We start from the raw sequence: 20,795 nt of genomic DNA, 5'->3' as shown, positions 1-20,795 counted from the left end.
TCTGGCATGTGGAATTTTCCCAGACCAGGGGTCGAATCCATGTCCCTGAACCCATGTGCCCTGCATTGGCAGGTGGATTTTTATCCACTGTACCACCAGAGAAGTCCAACCACTGTGTTTTGCAAACCATTTTGCCAATAGAATCTGTTGCTTCCTTGCCCTAATATGAGCCAAGAACTTGGGTACCACTCAGCTAGGATGTGGATCTCTGGAGAAGGCCATGACACCCGCTTAACAGGAAGTTGAAAGAACAGCATCAGCCACAGTAATCCTTCCCTCCTGTTTACCTCCCCTCTTCCACCTTCATATTAAAAAACAGAGACATCACTTTGCCGACAAAGGCCAGTCTAGTCAAAGCTATGGTTTTTGCAGTAGTCATGTACGGATGTGAGAGTTGGACCATTAAGAAGGCTTAGTACCAAAGAATTGATGCTTTCAAACTGTGGTGCTGGAGAAGACTCTCGGGAGGCCCTTGGAGAGCAAGGAGATCAAATCAGTCAATCCTAAAGGAAATAAACCCTGAATATTCATTGGAAGACTGATGCTGAAGCTCCAATACTTTGACCACCTGATGTGAAGAGCCGACTCATTGAAAAGACCCTGATGCTGGGAAAGAACTGAAGGCAGGAGAAGTGGACGACAGAGGATGAGATGATTGGATGGCATCACGGACTCGGTGGACATGAGTTTGAGCAAACTCCAGGAGATAGTGAAGGACAGGGAAGCCTGGTGTGCTGCAGTCTATGGAGTGGCAAAGAGTCAGACATGATGGAGCGACTGAACAGCAACAACAACCCTACCTTCATCCCCCTACCTACCAAAGTTAAGAACAGACTCAAGTCACTGAGAAGCAAGGAGCACCACTTATATCAGTGCAGAAATCAGCAACTCCTCTTGGTGCTTCAAGAAGGAAGAGGTACTTCCTAAGCTGTAGGAGTGGCTGCAGCTGCAGAAGTCAGATGGTTGACATTAGGCACCTGAGCAGCTATAATCCGAGGTCAGAAAGCTGCAGGAAACTGTGCCAACCTCATGCAGAGCCTAGCCACTGCACACACTTGTGTCTGCTGGAGCCGGCACATAACTGCCACCACTATTGAAGAAAACGGTCTTCTGCCCCTTTCGCCTTCTGAATCTCCCTCAGTGTATCTCATGAGAAGACTCTCCATCACAGCAGCAAGGGTATCTGTGAGACTTCAGCCCTCCCACCCCAGCCCTCCCACAGGGGGCACGGAGTGGAGCAGAGGTGGTGGACGTGGGTCCTGATTGCCATCACGTTACTCTTTCTGTGGGACCCCAAAGACGTTCCCGGCCCTGGAAACGACAAAGAAACCCTTTGTCATTTCTGAACCCACAGAAAGTCTCTGGGACTCACAGATTTAGAAAATAAACTTACAGTTGCCAGGGAGACAAGGATAGGGAGTTTGCGATGGACATGTACACACAACTATATTCAGAATGGGTAACCAACAAGGACATGTATAGCACATGGAACTCAATATTATGTGGCAGCCTGGATGGGAGCAGGGTTTAGGGGAGAAAGGATACACATACATATGGCTGAGTCTTTTCGCTGAACACCTGAAACTACCACAACATAAACTATACACCAATACAAAATAAAAAGTTTGAAAGAGAGAGAAAGTCTCTAGAAAGGAAAGCAGAGCTGCAAGCCCAGGCAATCAAGGTAACCAAAACAAGATTAGGAACAAACACATCTGCTGCTTATCGGCCCCGTCCAAGTCCTGGGTAGGCCCTCTCGGGTTTCTGTGAGCTGCTCAGAGGCCCAGGAGAACCATGAAAAACCTCGGCCACATGTAGGAGTTCCTGGTTGGTAACCAAGGTGGAACACAGGGAGGAGGATGGGAGGCAGGGTGGAGGGAGTGCGTGGAGTTTCCATTTCAGACTCAATCAGGGCAGTTTGGCTCTTACTCATTTTTTAGAGATATTCTCCATAAGACTTTATTTGGAAAACACAAAGACATATAAATTATAAATAACACACAGGACAAGGGCAGGGGGAGAGTTTGAAAACCACTTTCTCGCACAGCACCTCTGACAAACCCTACCATCCACCAGTCTTCACACGTGGATGAAACATCCTCACACACTATACCCGGTGAAAGCATCTGTCAGAGTGTGGGAGGCACCCTAGTCACCAGACCTTGAACAGAGAGGAGCAGAATAGAAGTCCCAGGGCCTGCTGACTCCACTGCAGCCAGAACCAGGAGATGATAGAGAGAAGGGTGGCAGGGTCCATGGCTTCAGGCAGGCCTAGGTGTGGGGCTAGGAGTGCAGCAGAGGTGGGATTCAGAGCGTGTGAGAAAAACGTTGCCTGATTGATATACACAATGTAGGGGGGGAAATCTACACAAAAAAATGATTTTCATATAATTCATTTACAATTAATTAATATCACACAGCTCATTATGTTACAAAACTATACACTTCCCCCAAACACTGGTAGATAACCCGAAGTCATTCCTTGGAAAAAAGAATCAGTGCTGGCTTTTATTCTGAGTCTCTTTTGGGTTGTGCCTCTCAGGGCCAGCCCAGAGTGTGGAGTACAGGAAGGGCTGTCCTTCAAGTCCAAGGGGTCAGGGTCTTGGCTTGACTCCTCTGGTCAATATAGGAACTATGTCTCTGTTTGGAAAGCCAGCACCAGCTCCCAGAATGCAGGAGTCCAGAGAGACAGGCAGGCACTGCTGGCTACCATCTAGCTGTGGGGTTATTGCCTGGGATGAGGAGCAACAGATCGGTGGAGAGGGGCCTGTCCAGAACAGGGACCTTGAACTGTGGGGCTGCAGCACTCGTTGACAAAGAAAAAGAGTCTTCGGGCACAACAGGAGCAACTAGACACCCCAAGGCCCCCAGAGGCCTGCACGGCTTTTTTTCACCTCTCTCCTCCAAAGACAGGACTGGATTTCAGTATGTTAATAGAGTTCCTACATCCCGGCCTTTTTACCCCAGCCACAAGAAAACCAAATGGTACAGGTGCTAAGACCAGCACGACATCTCTCCCTCAGCTCTCTGCTTCTTGGTTCAAGGATTATTAAAACTAGGTTACTCAAACTTGCTAGTCATCAGCATCTGGGCAATGTCAGGCAAGGACCCTGACCACACACAGGCACCGCCAAGCCAGTATGATTCTTCCCTGGCTCTCTGGCTCTCTCCCCTATCCCAGCGTGGATCTGGTGTGAACACCATGCAGCCATCTCAGGTCAAGACAGTAGGAGCCAAGAGGCCCATGACCTCAGGCTCACCTGGTCCTTTCAGCTGAGGTGTAACATGCTCAACGCTTGCATGGCCACCTTGAAAGAAAAGACCCCAGACTGAGAAGGTAATAAACAGGTCAGTGTATACCTGCATCAGTGAAGGATGGTTAAATTTAATCTGGATTCCCCTCCATCAGAGTGGACAGAAGACCTCCCCGCAATCACTGCCTCAGGGCTGTGAGGAACAGCAAAGGCTGCTCCCTAATGGTGGGGACACTCACCCCAACCACAGTTCTGAACCTCTGCCTAAGCAAATAAGACCTACATTCCTGGACTGCTGCTCACTCGCACTTAACCGGGTGAGGACCCATCAGGGGATGGGCTTCTGGCCGGCCCAGTTGCCTCACTTCTCTTCCAGTCAGACCCACTGGTCGCTAAACTGCTGAAAGCCCTGCATCTGCTGCAGCTGCCTCCACTTCTGGAACTTTCCTGGTGCTTCCCCTGGCAGGTGGGCACTTCTGGGCAGAGACATGTGTGGCAGCAACAGTGAGCACCCCTTAGACCCAGTTTCTGGTACTAACGCTTCAGGGGCGGGCACTTCTGTAGCCAAGATGGCAGAAGAGGCAATGGGTTTCTGGAGAGGAAGGGCGAGGGATTGAAGGACGGTCCCACAGCATGATGCGCTCCCACACCTTTAAGGCTCAAGACCTCACAAAGCAGATAACGTGAAAGTTTAAGAAGGCTGGGGAGGCAGGGGTCTGGAAGCCACCTGGAGAAGAAGAGACCACTTTTGAAGCTTTGTTTTTCCTTCATATGCCATCATTGTATTCTCTCCAGATCCCCTAGCTCTGAGGAAGAAATGTAAGATTCCTTGTTAACTGCTTATAATTACTGCATTTGCCTAACAATGGATCACCACCATCTAGAAAGTCACTGAAGATTACAGCATTTAAAGAGGGATGAAAAATATTTAAATGCTATTTACTTGGAACAACTTTGGCCCTTAACCCTGTTAATCCCTCCCGAATCCCTGTAATGGCCCTGCTCTTAAAGAGGCTAACACCCACAGAGCCCTGCCCAGATTCAAGTGTCATATGCTCAGAATCATCCTTAAGGATTATCACAGGGCTGCCAAGAAGGGGAAGAAGGAAGGTAGTCTCTCCACAGCCACTGCCCTGGGCCCCCTCACCCACCCCTTCACTACGGGTGTCTCACTGGCTCTGGGTTGTTAGCCCTTCATCTCTTCTTCTCCCTGAAAAGGAGCGTCTTTGGAGACCTCATGCTCCCTTGAGGCCTCACCTAAGAGAACTCCAGACAAGATCACCACAGAAAACCCTCTGATGCAACCCTCATAGAGCACAGTCAGGACAGCTGCTGCAGCCACATACACCAAACTGCCCAGGATCACATGAGAGAGGAACCTAGGTCTTTGCGCTGGTTCTCACAGACTCTGATAGAATTAGGGGTGGGGGCACTGAATGGATCTGTTGCAGGAAAGGGGACCCCTTCTAGGGCCTGTAAGTGGTTGTCTAGTACCCAGAAATGAATTATCCCAAGGAGACACTTGAGCTGACAAAGCAAGAGATTTTATTGGAAAGGGTGCCCCGGTGGAGAGCAGTAGGGTAGGGGAACCCAGGAGAACTGCTCAGCTCCTGGCTCGAAGTCTTGGGTTTTATGAGGACGGGATTAGCTTCCAGATTGTCTTTGGCCAATCATTCCGACTTAGAGTTCTTCTTGGTAGTGCATGCATTGCACAGCTAAGGTGGATGCCAGTGAGAGGGATTCTGGGAGGTGGTAGGACGTGTGATGTCTCCCTTTGACCTTTCCCGAACTCTTCTGGTTAGTGGTGGTTTATTAGTTCCACGTTCCTTAACAGAACCTCCTGTCCTAAAATAACTCACGCAAATGGTTACTATGGTGCCTGGCCAGGGTAGGCGGTTTCAGTCAGTGTGCTTCCCCTAACAGATCCCGGCAGGGGAAACTGCACGAACAAAGAGGAAGGGGCTGGAAAGCCAAAAGTAGGAGAAAAAAGGCAAAAAGAGAAGGGCGGTACAAGCAAAGGTTCTGAACTGTCTCCTGACTTTGAAGAGCTGCGTCACCTTCAGTTTTTCATCAGTAAAGGAGAAGAAACTACCACCTCAGAGGCTGGTTTTGTTACAGAGTCCAAGCCTGCTCTGGTCCCCACACGAAAGGCCAATAAATCTGAGACAAGGTGTTAAGACAAGGAAGGGACTTTATTCCAGAGCCAGCTGACCAAGAAGATGGTAGGTCAGAACCTCAAAATAACCATCTTGTTGGGGCCTGAATGCCAGGTTCTTTTATGGATCAGAGATGGGGAGAGGTGAGGAAACAAAGTTAAAATACCATTTAATTCCTGCAAATATCTCCTAGAATGGCAAGCCTCAGATATGGGGATGTGTTAGTTTCAGTTCCTTACAATCATTTCATGGGTGGTGTGAAATGGAATATCTCCTGTCATATCAACAAACAAAGATGTCATATCTATCTGTGATTCTGGCCTCCCGAAATGTGAATTTCTGGGCCATTAAGTGGGCAGACAGGGGCACCGGGTGCTGCTCCATTTGCCACACAAAGAATTCAAGAATGTCACGGTCCTTCTCAGGTGGATGGGGTAAAGTTATCTCCCTGAGGCAGGTCATTAGGTATACCCATAATAACAAAAGCAGCAAGGTAAGGGTTAAAGCCACAGAAGCAGAACCAATGTAAATTCAGAATTAACCCTTCCTGGTTACAGTTTTAAGGATTGAGAGTCTATGTGAACCAGTTAGCACCAATCCATAAATATTCCTTCCTCCCCTGGGAAGCGTGAGCAGCCAGTAAATGATAGGGCTGGTTATTAGCCCCCATTGGGTGTCAGAATCTCATGGACAGATTTTTTAAATATTGACTCCTGAGCTCTCTTCCCTCAGGGGCAGGTGTCAGGGTTAGAGGCAGATTTAAGGAGTCTGGGAGCAGGCAGCAATACACACACACACACACACACACTCTGACAACCCAAAGAGAGAGTGACAAATCCCAGCCTTGCCAGTCAGCCTGGGGTCAGAGGCTGAGAAATGATCAGAGGGTCCAACCCACTCTGCTTTGCCCAAGCACTCAGTCCAGGGGGTGAGGAAAGATCCACGGATTCTATTCCTCTCTGGATTTCCCTGCAGAGCTGAAGAATAGGAGAGAAAGATGGCTGGAGACCTGGGGCCGGATTTTCTCAGTGCGGGAAGGAGAGGAGAAGGCACTGCAGACAGTGGAAAGGAAGAGCATTAACAAAGGTGGAGAGGCAACGGCAGGGACGTAAGGTTTCTGAGGCAGAATATCAGAGGCAGAACCTGGAAAAACATGGGGTCTGGGTGCGAGGGCATCAGCATGAAGAGAGCAACAAGAAACCCTGAAAGCTTCTGGGTAAGAGACACTTGCAAGATTAGTCCCACAGAAAGGTAGGAGGAGGACCAGAGGACGATGACCTTGGGATCAAAGCGGGCAAATCCGAGAGACGTTTTACTAGAAGAAGCTAGAGGCCTGGTGGAGGTGGAAAATGAGAAGTCTTAGGTGAGGGCTTTTGTAAACTAGAAAGTCCTATGTGAGGAACTGTTGTAACTGATACACAGAATGCAGGATGCCAAGAGAGGTGGGGGTGAGACAAGCCCAGTATGTAGCCAAGTTTTCCCACTGAGGGAGACCCAGAGAATCCTGGCTCCTAAGATGGAAAGTGGACTCCCAAGGAGGAACTTCTAGAGTGAGGAGATAGCGGAGGACGTGGTCTGAGACAACATGAGGTGAAGGTGGGTCTTCTGAAGAGAAAGAGGGCACCTGGAGAAGGGCAGGCATCAGGCAGACACCACAGCTGGATCCCGCCTCCACCCCCTCAGCCCAGCCAAGGACTGGCATTTTCTTCCTGGAGTCCTCTCACGACAGCTGAGGACTCAGCCAGGAGGGGGCGCTGGCGACCACGATCCGGAGGGAGTGAGCCAGGAACGGAAGGTATGCTACGGGCTGAACTGTGTTTCCTCAAAATTCACATGCTGAAACCCTAACCCCTGGACCTCAAAATAGGACTGTGTTCGGAGACAAGAATTTTAAAGAGGAGATTAAGTTAAAATGAAACCTTTAGAGTGGGTCCTAGGCCAATCTGACTGGTGTCCTTAGAAGAGGAAATGTGGACACAGGGACACCAGGACTATATTGAGGAAAAGCCACATGGGGATAGTGAGAAGGTGGCCATCTGCAAGCCAAAGAGAGAGGCCTCAGGAGAAGCCAAAACTGCCGACACCTTCATCTTGGATTCTGACCTCCAGAACCATGATAAAATTAATTTCTACTGCTGAAGTCACCCAGTCTGTGGTGTTTTGTTATGGCAGCCCAATCAGACCTACAGAGGTGGGTGGGAAGGGCCACCCAGTGCCCACAGGGACTGGACACGGGGCAGAGACTAGCAGGGTGGCCAGCATGGGGCGGCAGCATTGCTGAGAGTAGGGGATCCTGGCCTCCTGAATTCTTTACAGAAGGGTCCACAGGGAAGGAGACTGACTCTGCATAAAAAATGAGAAATAAACAGACCTGGAGGGAGGAAACAGCTCAGAGAAAGAGAAAGGGCTTTGCTGCTATCTCAGAGATGAGTCTGCAGGCATCCTGCATCTCTGCCCCACCACCCCACCACCACCACCCACCACCACCCTCCACCTTACTTTATGACTGACTCCACCACATGCCTCCCTAAAACTTCACAAATGTCCAGGTCAAAGACAGAGCATTGAGCTGAATTACCCTACCTGGGACCCAGGACCACAGAGCAGAATTAGCTTCACCTTCGTGTCTTCCCCAAGCTCTGCTGACAAAGGCCACTGGAGCCTCTGCTGCCCAAAGTGCTCCACCGGCCAACTTGTCTGACACAGTCCCAGCCACATGGGGGCACCAGCTGGCCCGGGGGCCAAGAGGTTGCTTACTGGCCCATTGTTGGGGCCCTGGAAACCCCTTGGACACCTCTCGCTCTGGTGCCCAGGCAGCCCCATAGGGGACTTGGCTCCCTTAACTGCTCCCCAACCGGGACTGAAGCCCAGGAAGGTTATTTGTTGATGGGTCATCCAACGGGGGAATGTTCTACTTCACAGCCTTCCCACCACAGAACACGGAAAACTGTGCTGTTGCCCATGAAATGCCCTGTGGTGAGACAAACGATCAGAAATGTAGCGGCTCTTGTGGCCCCTAAACACACCCCCCAAACACATGCCCAAGGACCAAGAAATAACCCTGCCAACCCCCTCCCTCTGTCCAACTCAGAAGTTCGGAAAGCTTCTGCCATGGGGCCACAGCGTGCAATAAGCAGTGTCTCAGAGATGAGGACTCTGAGGATCAGAGCTGGGCAGTGCACTGCCCTGAGCCAAACAGGTAAGGAGACACCGAGTCCCAACCTTCCACCTCGGAGTCCAGTGTTGAAAGTCCTGACCATTCTGTGTAAACTGAGCATCTCAAAGACCCCAGCCCCTTTCTGCCCTAGGTATACTTATAAATGCACAATAAAATCCTCCATTTAGCAGAAGCCACCATAGCTGGAAATCTCAACCTGAATTTCATATCGCTTTTTTCTTTTTCAATAAAAAGCCTCAAAGATCAACCAGACAAGCTTACGGTGGCATCTTAAAATAAGTATTTTCATGGGGTATTCTTCCATTTCAGTCTTTGATGCTCAGAACTGACATGATCTTCCGAGGTCACGATGTCCCCTTCTGTAACAGTTGGCACATTAATGTCCTAAATAGCTAATTAAATTGCAGCATACCATCCTCTGATCCAGGAAAAACACTTAGATGGATTGTTATTATCTCCACTTGAAAATGGAAAACAGGTAAAGCAGGTTCAGGACTTCACACACAAAGCAGCAGCAAAGCAGAATCTAAATCCAGGCAGCTTGGCCCCAGGGTCTATGCCATTTTGACAACAGAATACTTAAGAGCCAGAGACCAGGAAAACAAATGAAGGTCCATCCGTACTCTCCCTTGTCCGGACTCCACTGCGATAAGAAGCAGAGGAAACTTAGAACCTGGGGAGCCTGAGGGTGGTATTTAGAGGCCAAGGTACTGGGCTCTACTGCATTCTTGGGTCCAACCATAGTCTAGGAACCCAAGATTGAAGAGGGGCAACTGACTCAGAGCTTCCCAGGTGGCTCAGTGGCAAAGAATCCGCCTGCCAATGCTGGTGACACAGGTTCAGTTTCTAGGTTGGGAAGATCCCCTGGAGGAGGAAATGGCAACCCACTCCAGTATTCTTGCCTGGGAAACCCCATGGACAGAGGAGCCTGGATGGCTACAACCCATGGGGTCACAAAGAGTCGGACATGACTGAGCGACTGAGCATGCATACATGCAATGGACTCAGAAGAAAAGAACATTGGCAAGGCCCAGTGTAGAAGTGAGCAAGCTCATGTACAGAGTATGCCCAGACTTGGGGAGGAGGACTGAGCTTTCAGAGTGCTGCAGTGATGGCTCTCACCCCCTGCCCCCCTAGCTATTACCCAGTCCATGTTAACAAGGAGAAACCACAACAATAAAAACAACTAACATTTCCTGAGCATTACAAGGTGTGCGGCATGGTTCTTGGCACTTTACACAACATTCTGCCTCCCCCCAACCGTCCTATAAGGCAGGTGTATTATTAACCCCATTATCCAGATGAGGAAGAGGCACAGACAGATTAAGCAAATTGCAACTCAGACCCAGGTGGTCTGGCTCCAGCGTCTACACTCTCAACCAAATAGGAATGAAAACAGTAATTGTCCAGTGAATGAACAGTCCATATCAGCAACTGTTATCATTATGGAACATACTATACTACATGACTTCAATTTCCTCCTACTCTAAAGAGAAGCACCACATCTCATCTTTCACCTACAGCAGGTCCCCATGACAAAAGCTGCTGCTTCCTTTTAAACCTCTGGAGCTTTCATTTTGGACTTATCCTCACTTTACAATTAAAAGTGTGCTAACCACACAGGTTTTTAAATCTCACACTGGCAAGGCGAAGAGTTTGGGAGCAATTTCTGAATTTCTGTGGTTCCTTCTGATCAACTCAGCTTTCAGAAAGGCACCGGGAGAAATGGACACACGCGGGGGAGGAAGCCACCCCATGAGGACTCAGGACTGCTGAGCCCTGGTGGCTTTCCAGGACACTCCCGACACCCGGAGGGCCCGCGGACTGTGAGGTCTCTACCCAGAACTGCAGCTGTATGAAGTACCGCGCCTGAGAATCAGGCGAGCCCAGGTGTCTCAGTCTCACCTGTGCCATCCATCCAGCAGTCTCCATCTGGAGGGCCGGCCCTCCTCACATCAGCAGGCCGATGTCATCTCAAAGCCTCTCCTGGTGCCTGCTCCCAGCACCCCATCGTCCCAGCACTGGACATCTGGGAAGCTCTTAAAACATCAGCCAAGTCAGCAGGAGTGGGAGGCAGAAACCCACAGTAAGGAGGCAGGCAGCCTTGAGCACCCAGCTCTCTCGTCTTTCATCTCTCAGACCTAGCAAGGCTACTGGAACAAAGTCACCAGCTCCGAATCCTAACAGAGAGCCTCCACCACCCAACTAGGGGACAAGCCACGGACACCTTTGAGACCTGAGCCTTGTCAGGGTGCCTGCAGAGCAATGGTTCACAGCTCATTGAGACAAGCTTGACGAGGGCAGTACAGCACAGTCTGCCATCCGACTACAGCATACAGGACTCAGGAGAAGGAAACTCGCTCCCAGATCCACCCAGGGCTACCAAGCCATTTGTTTCAAGTAGAACTTTTCAACAAACAAGATGAAGAAATCTGACTCTTTATTTTTTTCTAAAACAATTTTATTTGAACATTACATTCATAACATAAAATTCATTGATTTTGGGATTTGGGGAACATTCATAAAGTGTGTGCAACCCTTACCACTAATTTTAAAACATTTTCATCAGCTGAGATTATGATAGGGCTTGCACTGAATGTGTAGCTCAATTTGAGGAATACTGCATCTTAACACTATTTATTATGTCTTCCAATCCACAAACATGAGATGTATTTCTATTTATTTAGATCTTCTTTAATTCCTTCCAATGATGTTTTTAGTTTTTCTTGTACATCTTGCTCATTACTAAATTGAGTCCTAAAAATTTTTTGTGCAGTTACATCTGGAACTGGTTTCTTTTATTTTTAACCTTTTTTTTAAATTGAAGTATAGTTAATTTAGAATATTAATTCCAAGTGTACAGCAAAGTGATTCAGTTGTACATAGATGGGTTCTTTTTCTGATTCTTTACCATTATAGTTATAAGATATCGAGTCTACTGGAAATGGTTTCTTTATTTCCCCATTATTCATTGCTAGGGTATAGAAATACAAATAATTTTTGTATTGATCTTATATCCTGAACTCAGTTAATAGTTTTAATAGGTTTCTCTCTGTGTGTGTGTGCGTGTGTGTGTATATTACTTAGGATTTTCTATACCTAAGATGATGTCTTCTGAAAACAAAAACTTCACTTCCTCCTTTCCAATGTGAATAGCTTTTATTTCTTGTCCTTGTCTAATTCCCCTGAAGGCTACAACTTTCAGCACAAGGTCAAAGAGAAGTGGTAAGAGCAGACGTCTGTATCTTGTTCCTAATCTTAGAGGGATTCGGTCTTCTTCATTAAATATGATATCAACTATGGGTTTTCATAGCAATTTTTTTAACAGGTTGATAAAGTCCCCTTCCATTCCTAGTCTGATGAGTGATTTTATCTGTAAGATTCCATTTTGTCAAAAGCATTTTCTGCACCTATTGAGATCCTTGATTCCATCAATATGAGATACTACATTAATTGAGTTTCAGATGTTGTGGTAAACTGATTATATAACCCCTAGAACCTGTGAATATCTTATTGTTGGTTTAATCACTAGGTCATGTCCAATTCTGCAACCCCACAGACTGTAGCCCGCCAGGCCCCTCTGTCCATAGGATTCTCCAGGCAAGAATACTGGAGTGGATAGCCATTCACTTCTCCAGGGGATTTTCCCAACCCAGGGATAGAACTGGGGTCTCCTGCATTGGCAGGCGGATTCTTTACCGCTGAGCCACCAGGGAGAAATCTTACATGGCAAAAAAAAAAAAAAAGCAGGTAGGTAGTTTGCAGATATAATTAAGCTAAGGATCATGAGACCAGGAGATGACACTCGATCATTCACTCTGCAGCTCTAGAAGTGCTTCTCTCCAGTCACTGCATCTGGTAAGAAAAAAAGACCTAGCCGGGTGACTGGTCCAATTTCAAGAAGCAAGTGGAAGAACTGAAAGAAGAAAGCAAATATTCCTTCTGCATATTACCCAGCCTCCGGCATTTCCATCCTTAATTCTGGAAGCTGCCAAGGTATGTTAGAATCGCTCAAGAAATACAGGAATACATTTCAATATTCCCACAAAAGAAAATAATTTTTCCAGTCTATCTCCATGTATACTACTAATAGTTAATAATAGCTGATGTACCTTAGGCTTGGGAGGCTCACAGGTAGCACAGAGAAGAAAAATTTTAGGGGAAGTTAAAACACAGAAAGGTGCCAGGAAAAAGTTGGAATTAAGTGCCAGGTAAATGCCTTTCCAGCCAGGGAGTGTATCAGGAAACCCTCGTGGAAAGAGAGCTAACATAACAGGCACCAGCCCATCCAGCAGAGTTTCACACCATTAAAGGGACAGTTAGGGAGTTTGGGATGGACAAGTACACACTGCTATATTTAAAATAGATAATCAACCAGGACATACTGTATGGCAAATGGAACTCTGCTCACTTACTGTTATGTGGCAGCCTGGATGGGAGGGGAGTTTGGAGAACAGATACATATGTATGTATGGTTGGTGCTCCCCAGGTGGCGCTAGTGGTAAAGAATCTGCCTGCTAATGCAGGAGACAAGAGATGAGGGTTCGATCCCTGTGTTGGGAAGATCCCCTGGAGTAGAAATTGGCAATTCACTCTAGAACTCTTGCCTGGAAAATCCCATGGGCAGAGGAGCCTGGCTGGCTACAGTTAACGGAGCTGCAAAGAGTTGGACATGACTGAGAACACAATATACATATGTACAGCTGAGTTCCTTTGCCGTCCACCTGAAACTATCACATTGTTAATCAGCTATACTCCAATAGAAAATAAAAAGTTTAATTTTAAAAAAGTCAAAGAAGGCATCACTCCTCTCACATATACCAGGGCCCTCCTCAACATCCCCTCCTTGGCAGAAGCAGCAGAGTCCTGAGTCTGATCAGAGAGAACCTGCAACTCACCAGCTCCAAAGGCAAAGAAAAGGCCTTTGTCAAGGGAACGCCTCCAAACGGGCCTTCACCCACTTCCCCATCTTCTACTTTCTCTTGTAGATAACCTTCCCGGGAGGAAGTAGCTGTCAATCTCCTGAGCAGTGAAGCGAGCCTACAGTGGTAGTGTGGCGTTAATAAAATTGAAAACGTCCGTCAATATAAAGAGAAATAAGGACAACAGAGTTATGAACGAAGTTGCTTAATTTTGAGCATCATATCACGCAGCCCAAAGAGTCAAGACATTGTCAAGAAAAAGAAAAATAGTGACACACCATTCTGGGAGCCCCCTGCCTGCTGTTTTTCCAGACTGTGGTATCATTCCCTGTAACCCAAGTGAAAAATATTGAATAAAGTGCCCTGAAAGAACTCTTAGGCTATTTCAAACAGTATTTGTTTTTCCACTTAAGTGATTCTGTTTGATGCCACATGTTTCTGTAAGGAAACAATTTTTTTCTTTTTTTTTTTAACTTTAAACTTTTTATTTTGTACTGGGGTATAGCTGATTAACAATGTTGTGATAGTTTCAGGTGAAAAGCTGAAGGGACTGTATTTAAAATGGATAGCTAACGAAGACCTATTGTATAGCACATGGAACTCTGCTCAGTGTTAAGTGCCAGCCCGGATGGGAGTGGGGGGTTGGGAAAGAAAGGAAACAATTTCTGCGCACAGCACATCCACAGTTGTTTGGTTTTTTGGTTTTTTAATTGAAGCATAGCTGATTTACAACACCGTGTTAAAGTATGTAGCAAATGATTGTTATACATTTATTTTTTTCAATCCTTTTCCATTATAGGTTATTAGAAGACATTAATATAGTTTCTTGTGCTTTATAGTGAATCCTTGTTGTTTCTCTGTTTTATGTATAGTAGTTTGTTAATCCCATACTCCTAATTTATGCCTCTCTTCCTTCTTTCCCTTTTGGTAACCATAAGTTTGTTTTCGATGTCTGTGAATCTGTTTTGTAAATAAGTTCTTCTGTATTATTTTTTAGATTCCACATATAAGTGATATATAATATTTGTTCTCTGTACGGCTGACTTCATTCCGTATGATGATCTCTAGGGCCATCCATGTTGCTGCAAATGGCATTACTTCATTCTTTTTACGAGAGCATAATATTCCATTGTATTTATGTACCATCTCTTCTTTATTCATTCATCAATGAACACTTGGGTGGCTTCCAAGCACATAGATGGTTTTAACTTGTTTTCAGATCAGATCACATCAATCGCTCAGTCGTGTCTGACTCTTCGCGACCCCATGAATCGCAGCACACCAGGCCTCCCTGTCCATCACCAACTCCCAGAGTTCACTCAGACTCACGTCCATCGAGTCAGTGATGCCATCCAGCCATCTCATCCTCTGTCGTCCCCTTCTCCTCTTGCCCCCAATCCCTCCCAGCATCAGAGTCTTTTCCAATGAGTCAACTCTTCACATGAGGTGGCCAAAGTACTGGAGTTTCAGCTTTAGCATCATTCCTTCCAAAGAAATCCCAGGGCTGATCTCCTTCAGAATGGACTGGTTGGATCTCCTTGCAGTCCAGGGGACTCTCAAGAATCCTCAGCAACACCACAATTCAAAAGCATCAATTCTTCGGCGCTCAGCCTTCTTCACAGTCCAACTCTCACATCCATGCATGACCACAGGAAAAACCATAGCCTTGACTAGATGAACCTTTGCTGGCAAAGTAATGTCTCTGCTCTTGAATATGCTATCTAGGTTGGTCATAACTTTCCTTCCAAGGAGTAAGCGTCTTTTAATTTCATGGCTGCAGTCACCATCTGTAGTGATTTTGGAGCCCAGAAAAATAAAGTCTGACACTGTTTCCACTGTTTCCCCATCTATTTCCCATGAAGTGATGGGACCGGATGCCATGATCTTTGTTTTCTGAATGTTGAGCTTTAAGCCAACTTTTTCACTCTCCACTTTCACTTTCATCAAGAGGCTTTTGAGTTCCTCTTCACTTTCTGCCATAAGGGTAATGTCATCTGCATATCTGAGGTTACTGATATTTCTCCCGGCAATCTTGATTCCAGCTTGTGTTTCTTATTCACACACAATTTTTTCATAAAAATAACTACATATTTACATACTTTAGAATCAACCATTATGATTCAATTACCAAATACATGAAAATTCTGTAGACATTCAGCTGATTTATAAATTCCATACCTTTATATTTTCCTTATTTCTTTAATTCCTGTTTCTCCCTCATGCTTTCTCCAGTGTTCTCTACCCTACTGGTAAAATATTTCACCTGATTCTGCTGCACATGTTAACCAGTTTCAGTATTTTGGCTAACAACAGGGTGCTGTTACACCAAAACTGTGCCAACCAGGGGTGGTTTTGGCAACACAGTGGCTGTGGGTGAGGCTGACACACCACTTTCTCTCTCCAGCCCCAAACCTCGGCCTCCCTGCCCCGCCCCTCCTCTCCTCCTGTTAACCTTTGCCCTAGCCCAATACAGAAAAAGACATCCACCTTCCTCCTTCTCCAACTTCCAGCAACCTCCAAAAGACCTTTTGAAAATCCTCACTCTCTGCAAATGGGTGTGCATGCTCAGTCATTTCAGTCGTGTGTCTCACTCTTCGTGCCCCTAGGTAGGGACTGTAACCCACCAGCCTCCTCTGTCCATGGGATTCTTCTAGCAAGAACACTGGAGTAGGTGCCATTTCCTAGCCCAGGGCATCTTCCCGACCTGTGGATCAAACCTGTGTCTCTTATGTCTCTTGCATTGGCAGGAGGGTTCTTTAGCACTATGCCACCTAGGAAGTCCTCATTCTCTGTAATGTAGCCATCAGCTTCCACTTTATGGATAACAGCTGTCCTGCTATTGCCTTGCAATGATATTCTTTCACTTTCAAGTCAAATACCTTCATCTTCCCCTTTGTCATTTTTTTTTAAGTCATGTCATTTATATAAGATCCTCTTGTCCGTTTCCCAAAAATCTCTTCTCTTCTGCGCAGCACTCCCTTTGCCCCAGTATCCTCTCCACAGAAACAGCCCCGAATGTGCAAGGTGGTTGCCTCCTGCCATCCTGCCCCACCTTCTAAACGCCAGACATGACCTAGAACCTACACCACTCAGACACCTGCCTGGCCCTCATTCCACAAGGGCAGGCACCTTCCACACCCCACATCACCCACAGGGGCCCTGGGAGCAGGACAGGCATTGAAGAGCCACAGGAGAGGAACACATGAGACATCTTCCCACTAACGGCTCTGTCAGCCTTGCCATCTGCCCATTGTAACTTGCAAGCCCCCCCCGCCCCGCCGCCGCCCATGTTAACTTCTATCTACAGCTTCAAATTTTAATTTCCCAGTTGATCTTGACCCTTCGCCCCACTTCCCCCACCCCCACTCAGAGTGCACCATAAACTCTGCTGTGCTTTCTGGACTGTATTTCTTGTTTTCCCCTTCCTCTTGTTTGCTTTGCCTTGGTTCTACTTCCTCCCACTCTAGACTCCCTGGAAAGGTCATTTTCTCTTTTGACATTTGCAGGGCAAGTCCCTCTCTGTGGGACATTCCTTTTTTGCATCTTACATTCACTCACATTGGATATGACAGGATTCCCAGATCTAACAGACACAGACAGCATCACTCACACCCACCAGCCCCCGCCCTTTCTCTTCCTCCTACAAGTGGGGGAGACAATATACTCCCCCAAATCAGAAGCTCGGCTGGATCACCACTTGCATTTGATCTTAGTAGAGGAGGGAAGGAAGCCAGGGTCTGTCTAAGGGATGTTTGTTGATCAAAGCATAACAAATATCCATCCATCTCCCTCCTGTAGCGAGGCCTCCTCTGAGGCCTAGTCACCCACTTTCTTCCCTAGATGGTCCCCAGGTAAGGCCTGTCCTGTGTCTACACTCATGGCACTAGCTCCACCACCTTCACTGTAACACTGCAGGATGCAGTCCATGTCTGGAAATGCTAGCAGCCTCCCCAGCTTCTTCTGTGTGCCCCCCCCCACCCCATTGTAAGAATATCATGAAGACTTCCTGTTGTATTATGCTCACATGTTTCTGAAAGCCACCAAAAGCCACAACCAACACTCTGCTCCACCATTTCTCAAACGTTACCTAAGTCAGCCAGGAAGCTGTCAGACTCAGACCCCTTCCCCTCTCTGCAGGCTGGTTCATGATGCCTGCTGCCCAGTCCCATGAAGCTTTATCCTTTGACTTCATCTGGAATGAATTCTCCCAATGTTCCTCGGTTTCCTAAAGAATGTCTTTGTTGACTGCAGCATCTCACTCAACACATACATCGGCACGGTTATTTTCAGAGCCCTTCCTGACCTCAATCTTTTGTACACAGGATGTCCCGGTGTCGGCAGGTAATGTCCTTATTCTTGCACTTAAATGTGTGCTGAGCTGGGCAGGGGTCAAGGGCTCTCATCTGGGAGCTGTCACGGCTGAAGATGATGGAGCCAAGGTCCCCACAGTTCCAGTGTTTGAGGAGGTCCTCTGTGTGTAGGGGACCTGAAAGCTGCCTGCTCGCAGGCTCTCGCTGCAGGCGGGTCTGGTTCAAAGCAAAGATGATCTGAGGGGAGAAAACACAGGTCTTTTTAAGTCCACTGACGCAGCAAAAATAAGCTGCCATCTTAATTCTTCTGTCCGTGGTTGGCAAATAGTCTCACCTGTGTTGGTTATGTAAGGACATGGACCTTTCTGTGTTGGTTATGTAAGGACATAGACCCTGCTGCTGAAAAAAGGAACTCAAATCCTTGGATGGTGTCCAAAGAAAAAAAAGAGGACAGTTCTGCCCACATCAGCCCATCAGATGACACCTGAGAGACTGACAACCTGGAACTCTCTCATGAGAGTGACCAAGACGGGAGGGACCCAAAGAGCTGGCTTGTGAGGACCGGCTGAAGTGGGGGAAGTGAGGCAGGGAGGGACACACAGACACATACCAACAGGTTTGAATTATATGAACAACCAGACAGGATTATACACAATACACACAGGTCTTTCCCAACCATCAGGGCAGCATTTGCGGGCTAATGAGTTCATTTGGTCCACGAAATGTTAATGAAAGTTATTATGGCAGTGTGTGTATGTGTGTGTGTGTGTGTGCGTGCGTGTGAGCACTGTCGTGTCCGACTCTTTGTGACCCCCATGGACTGTAGCCCACCAGGTTCCTCTGTCCATGGGATTCTTCAGGCTAGAATACTGGAGTCAGTTGCCATTTTCTACTCTAGAGGATCTTCCTGACCCAGGGATCAAACCCACATCTCTTGCAGCTCCTTACCACTAGCGCCACCTGGGATGCCTCTATTATGGCACAAGAAAGGAGAAATGAGGGCTACACAAAATCAAACAGGTTTTTATCTTTTTACATTTTCTTTTACTTGATATATAGTTTGTTTACAATGCTGCTGCACAGCAAAGTGATTCAGTTATACATATATATATAGATTCATTTTTTAATATTCTTTTCCATTATTGTTTATCACAAGATACTGAATATAGTTCCCTATGCTATATAGTAGGACTTTGTTTATCCATTCTATATATAATAGCTAACATCGGCTAACCCCAACCTCCCACATCCTCCCGCCCCCTTGGAATCCACAAGTTGGTCTCTACATTCATGAGTCTGTTTCTGTTTCAAGGACAAGTGCACTTGTGTCATATTTTAGATCCCACGTATAAATATGGTATTTGTCTTTCTCTTTCTGATTTATTTCACTTAGTATGATAATCTCTAGTTGCATCCATGTTGCTGCAAATGGCATTATTTCGTTCTTTGTCGTGGCTGAGTAATATTCTGTTGTAGATATGTACCATGTCTTCCTTATCCATTCATTGGTCAATGGACATTTCGGTTGCTTCCATGTCTTGGCTATTATGAATAGCGCTGCTATGAACATAGGGGTGCATGTATCTTTTCAACTGTAGTTTTGTCTGGATATATGCCCAGGAGTGGGATTGCTGGATCATATGATAATTCTATTTCTAGCTTTCTGAGGAACCTGCATGCTGTTTTCCATATTGGCTGTACCAACTTACATTCCCACCAACAGTGTAGGAGACAAACAGGTTTTTATCCTTACAAAACTCTCCTAGAGTCTCGACACACTAAAGTGTGCTGTGCTTCTCCCTGAGGAGGGGAAGGGTATGCTGGGTTTCCCAAGCTGATGTTGGGTACACATCACAAGAGAAGGGTTGCCCAGAACCTCTTTGGGGACAATCCAGACTCAAGGAGTTTTACAAAGCCGTGAACTCTCTGTGGCACTGGAGAGCTAGATCAGAGAGGGAAAGACAGAGAATATGGCACCAGGTGGGAACTGGGTCAGACACCCACCACAGGGCTTCCCTGGTGGCTCAGTAGTAAAGAATCTGCCTGCCAATGCTGGAGACACGGGTTCAATCCCTGGGTCAGGAAGATCCCCTGTGAGCATGGCAACCCACTCCAATATTCTTGCCTGGGAAATCCCATGGACAGAGGAGCCTGACGTGTTACTCTTTGCAACCCCATGGCTATTTTGCATCCATCGGTCACAAAGAGTCAGACATGACTTAGCAATTAATACCACCACCACCCTCCACAAGACTTCTGACAGCACCAGAGATTCTGTGGCTTTTTCTTTCTCATTCACCCAAGTATGGATGTGGATATATCACCTTTGACAGATACCCCAGTAGGCAGTGTATTGGATACTGCCTTTGCTGGAATGCTTGCCCCACCCCCTTGGCTCAAATGCAGGCGGGGCCTGTCTGACTCTGAGGTCTTCAGCAGCAAGTTTTCAATTCTCTGGAGATAACACATTGCAAGTCTCAAGCCATCCAATGACACTGTGCAGCCCCCATCCCCTTCTTTCTCCTTCCATACTTTCTCCTCTTCATTCTGAGTGGCCAAGAGGCCAGGAGTCTTGTCACCTTGCTCCTCACAGGCCACTGTGCATGGGCCTGCCTACCACACACCCTCCTTCATCATCCTTTCTGCCCTCAGTAACTCTGTCCCCATCAGGGCCTTAACCAAAGAGAGAGGGGGTGGGTCCTTCTTTATAAAATCCCCTCCTCTCCTCTCTTCTTTCCACATGCCCCCTGCATCAGAGACACCTCCTCCACCCTCTCCCAGAGGTCAGCTCCCCAAGGATCTATAGACCAGCCTCTTCTGTCTTGGGACAGGACCCTCTATGGGCCCTGGGGGTTCTCACCTATTCACGAGAAACTAACAAAGCCATACTAGGATGTTTGTCTTTGCTATAATTAACCTTTGAACAGCATGCATACCAAATCTATGCTCTGTTCCCACCCTTCCTACCCCTCTGC

This window comes from Bos javanicus, chromosome 11 (assembly GCF_032452875.1).
Source record: "Bos javanicus breed banteng chromosome 11, ARS-OSU_banteng_1.0, whole genome shotgun sequence".
In the NCBI taxonomy this organism is placed as follows: domain Eukaryota; kingdom Metazoa; phylum Chordata; class Mammalia; order Artiodactyla; family Bovidae; genus Bos; species Bos javanicus.
Note: the sequence above shows the minus strand (reverse complement) of the source record.